The sequence below is a fragment of the Dermochelys coriacea genome, chromosome 13 (assembly GCF_009764565.3).
Source record: "Dermochelys coriacea isolate rDerCor1 chromosome 13, rDerCor1.pri.v4, whole genome shotgun sequence".
Classification (NCBI taxonomy): Eukaryota; Metazoa; Chordata; order Testudines; family Dermochelyidae; genus Dermochelys; species Dermochelys coriacea.
In genome coordinates, this window is record NC_050080.1 from 12,049,530 (window position 1) to 12,054,935 (window position 5,406).

Below are 5,406 nucleotides of genomic sequence, written 5' to 3' on the forward strand. Positions count from 1 at the left end.
GCGCCTCTCCTGGTCTATGGATGATTTAGGCCCAACTTTCACAAGTGCCTTCTCATATTCCAGCCACAGAAACTTAGATTTGGGAATATGAGCTGCATCTCCATGCAGAAATTGGGAAAGTGACTGGTCTCTTTTGGTTGAAGCAAACGGATCAGCTGGATTAAACTGGATTTTTTTATTTAAACCATCTCACAAAACATAACTTGTCCACCATCTTAATACTCAGTGTTCTCTCTTTATCTAAAAAACTTCCTAGTGTCCCCACATATGGACTGCATTTAGTCATTCCATGCTCTAGTCCAATATTCTGCCCATGATCTCATTGAGAAGCACCTTATGCCACAGGCTAGCCCTGCTGATGTCAGTGGAACTAGTCATGGAAGAAGGTACTACCCACCTGAAGTAAGGGCTGACAGAATCTGGCCCTTTATTAGTTTTCATGCAATAAGGTCCAACTACCATAGCTCCACGCTTACGTTGTAAGAATCAATTCCATTCTCCAGCCCTATTTTTCAGTCCCCTCTAAATTTATTTTCCCCTGTTTTATTCTCCTGCAGTTTGATTTGTATACTTCAGTTACCAAATAGTACAGAGTAGAGAGCTGGAAGTAGCACAGGCCATCAGGCCAAAATGATCAAGATTGGTTACGGAAGGAACATTTTCATGTTTTTAGTGTTTGGGGGAAGGAGAGGGAAAAAACTATTTACGATGAAGCTTCTCAAGTTGATTCTCGGCCTAAATGCCATTTTGTTTTGGAAAGTGTGAAGAAACTTGGTTTGAACCTTGCTTGAGTTAAGGGAATGGAGAAGCAGCAGTATGACATTTTATACTTTTCCCTCCCCATCCTCTTACATAGAAGGAGAGTCAGGAGTAAAACAAAATTTCCCTTTTGAAGTGTTTACCACTGACGGCCTGCAGAGCATGCAGTGTTTGTGCAGCACTATTATGAAGAGTCTAATCTCAGTCAGTCTGCGGATTTAAGGGAAATCAGAAAAATAGCTCACCTTTGCATGCTTTTGTTTCCTCTCCTATCCTTTGTCTAGCTTGTTTATTTAGACTATAAACTCTTTGGGGTATGGACTATTTCTTACCACATCTGTACCATGCCTAGCACAATGCGGCCCAGATACCTGATTAGGACCCAGCAATGCAACAGTAGGCAAATAATAAGAATTTAATTTGATTGGCTAGCAGAGATCCCATTTGGTATAACTGCCGACACTGTAACCCCTTAGTGAATTATTGTGGTGGAACAAAGCAGAAACATTATAAACCTTGATTAACTGGGAACTAATCTTGATGATAGTGGCAGAGTTGTTCTCAGAAAGCGCTGCTGGATGGGAAAGGCAGGAAACTTAAAGATCCCCATGTCATGACAAAGGCTGACATGGCCTTCTCAGTGGTTATGCGTCTGAGGCATCAGGCTGAAAAAATGCTTCAGAGATTTGTAGGCTACTGGAAAAGTTCCAACTATATAGCAAAGTTAATGCTGCACATCCTGAGTGTGTCTGGCTCACAGTATTATCAAGTCCCCACAATCAATCCCACCACTGAGATGAATCAATTAGCTCAGCAGAGCACCCACCCAGCCAGAATAACTTCCCTTCTTGTTCATTTTTAAATCCAGCAAACAGGTAGTGAAATGGTAATCAAAATAAGATAACAATTACAGTACTGCAGGAACCAAAACAGTGGCCAAAATATTTAGAGCTAAGCTTTCAAGAGGACCTCAACCTCACCCATGGGGCTGCTCACATGCTTAAAGTTGTACTTGTGGCACCTTAGAGACTAACAAATTTATTTGAGCATAAACTTGAAGTGAGCTGTAGCTCACGAAAGCTTATGCTCAAATAAATTTGTTAGTCTCTAAGATGCCACAAGTACTCCTTTTCTTTTTGCGAATACAGACTAACATGGCTGCTACTCTGAAACCATGCTTAAAGTTGCATATCTGCCTAAGTGCCCTTCTGAATTGGGGCCTTAGATGCTTTCAGAAGTCTCAGCTCTTAAACCTACTCAATGGCCATTTGGGGTATTGCAATGGGAAAGTTCTCTCTGAATATTTTGGGGGTGACAGTTCCCTGGCCCAGAAATTGCAACTGTGATGGCTGCCATCATGGATGGCACACAGAATTGAACTAGGTACCATCCAGAGCCAAAAACTAGTCTGCTATAGTGTGAGCTAAAGAGGCAAGTCTCTCTACCTGGGCTGTAGGATAACTGTGCAGATAAGGCAGAGAGGGACACCTAGACTATTTGCTCATCAGCGGGTTTCACCTTAGTTTAGTGTTGTCTTATAGGAAACTCTTGGATTCCATTGCCTGCTGAACCCCTGCATCCTCAACCTCCTGGTACATTCCTATTCCTGCAGACAACCTCTGTGAAGTCTCTTGGGTCTCCCCTTGATTTCTGCAGGGTTTTCTCCATGCAAATAGCTCTTGCGGGCATTCTCCAGCTTGGTAATCACTGCCACTATTTTTTATTGTTTTTTTAAAAGATTAATTAGTCAATGCTACCAAATTACCTTTTGCAATTAAAAGCATAATTTACTAAGAGTGATTAAGTAGATGGCTCTAATTTATCATTAAACCGCTTGTAACTGAGGCTATTGTGTGCTAGTAGAAACAACATCAATTAAAATAAAAAGCCTACCAGAGTGCTTAGAATGACTCAGATTTGTCCTTCAGTATTTAGGACAAAAAACAGTTAGGTTTGCAATTGACATTGCTAATAAAGATTATTTGGGCTTTGGGAGCTCTGAGCTGAGCTGTTATCCCATGGAGTTGAAAGGGCAGTAGATGAAAATAAGCATTATTTAAACTGTCACATAAAAAGGAATGGCAAATAGGGTACCTCAAAAGTTGTCCTTTGTGAAAAAGGAAGGATGAATCAGTTCTTGCCAGTGTAATTGTTTAGTTATTCATCAGATTACTACAGACTGCATTTGTGTACCCTTTCAAAGTGCTGTGGTGTAGACCAGCAGACCTTTGCTGCTGAGGAATTCAGTGATTTGCCCCCTGGGAGTGACTGGGCTTGCTGGAGTTCACTTAATGACACTGATGGGTCAATTCTCTGCCAGAACCAACAACTCATCTTCATCATCTTCTCAACTTCACATCCACTAACCATCAGTCCTCATAATGAAGGCATTTTTCACCCTGCTAGGAGTCGCAAGGAGAAAAATTGATTGACAGAGTTATCTGGATTGTAGTAATTAAATCAGGGTAGACAAATCCCTGCTCTCATTATATTTCAGACATGTCTGAACCATGAAAAACAGAGGTGAAGTGTGATGATTTGCTTCCTCCAGTTCAAAATATAGTATTTTGTGTCTGTATATACTGAGAAATTGTATAGAAACATGAATGAATTATAAAAGGAGAATTATATATGATAAAAAAAGTGCTGACTAGGGGTGTCCAATATAACCACCCACATTGGAACTTGGGTCTCAAATCCTATATATACAGTTATATAATATAAAGCGCTAACACATTCTAGAAAATTAACCTGAAAGTACTTTACCTTCAGTCATTTGCTTCAAAATGCATCTGAGATCAGTGTACAGGCATTCTGCATGCATACAGAGTGTATATACCTCCAATAATACGACACAGTTTATAGAGGTAGATGGATAGGGGCATATACATATTGCATATACAGTATTAGATGTATTATAGTGATAGTAATTTGAGCATCAACAGAAAATGAAACGTATACAAATTTGCAAACGACCTTATAAATATACTGTACATAATCCAAACCAGAATTTCAGATGCTATTTGACTTCCTTTGTTGCTGAATCACTGGCAGTCTGGTACCTGCCTTGAGGAACAGTAGAAAATGATGGGTAAGTTAGTGAGGCTTTTCTTTGTGTAATGCTGCTATCTAAATTCAAGATTTGTTTCCGTTTTAAAATGTCCCTCCCTCATTTTCTTCCTTTGTACTATGAAGTAGAGCCATGTTTTAGGTACTGAAATGTTGCACCTGCTTTTACGCATGAATATGCGAAAGTAGCTTGAACTTCCATTAACCTTCTGATTAAGTTACTTATGTAAACAGGTGAACTTAGTTTATTTTGATTCTGAAAGACCTGCACACCTGGGGCCAGATCCTCAGTGTAGCTTCTTTGAGGTCAGTTTATCCCACTGACTTACACTAACTGAGAATCTGACCCGTGTACTAGATATGAAAACACCTTTCAGACATGGAGATAAAGACTGGAAGTAGAATTTAGAGAACAGGTGCATCAATCTGTAAGAAATAATTTCAAAAGAAAATGAAGGCTTGGGGTAGCTAATACTCATTCCCCTTGCTTGATGGGTTTCACGAGTCCTTCCATTTTAGCCGCCTGAAATCTTAAAATCAAGAGATCAGAGTCTGTAAATAACTTCTTTGCCTCTGGTACTGCTGCAAGCCAAGGGTAGAATCTGTATGATTGCTTATGGTTTTCTGCATCTCCCCAGTGGCAGTCAGCATTTGAGCAGAGTCAGAGCTCCTTAAATGAGGATCAAAGAACACACTGATAAAGATGGGTAATTAGAGAGAGGCTTTTAAATGTAGTTCTTTTAAGTATTATTTTCCTCGGCCTCCATTTTTTAATCATTTTTGACCTTCTGAGTTTACAGAACAAAGCTGTGTTTAATAGAGCTATGATGTAGGACACAGTCTTTTGAATGAATTTCCTGGGCCACCTTTCACACAGTTTTGCCAATACACCTTTCTCCTGACTGACAAAAACTGCTTTTCCTGGGAGAGAGAATGTGATCTAATGGATGAGATACTCAGCTGGGATTCAGGATACCCGGGGTTCTACTGCTGGCCTCACTGACCTTAATGGCAGCACTTCCATTGACTTTGATGGGGCCAGTAATTTCTCTTTAGAGCCAGTCCCTTGCCCTGCACTGACCTGCTGCGTGGCTGGGCAAGTCACTTTGAAAAGTCTTTGTGATTTAAGAGAAGGGGTTTTTTTCCCCCTCCCTCCACTTCTAAGCTATCAACCTTTTGAAATGAAGAATCCATTTTGGATCTACTTAAAAACCTGAGCACTTCTCTTTGTGATTGGTCTCTGCGATGTAAGAGACCCATGTGGTCTAGAGGCATGAGTATGGGACTGGGAGTTGGTATCCAAGACCAGATGTGAATCCTGGTCTGACGCTGACCCCCTTTTATGGCCGTGGACAATTCAAATGAATTTTCTGCCTAAAATTCTCCCTCTTGGTGTGAGAGAGTAGGAGCTTGTGTGGGGAGGTGAGTTGGGGTGTACAAACCCCACACTGGGCATCAAGGGATTAAGGGATTATTTCTGGGCTCAGTCAGCCCTGCCACACCTGCAACAAATGCTCCATCTGCTGGAGGAACTAAAAGGCAGGGAATTAGCTCATTTGGGGATGGCAGAGCTGGAGG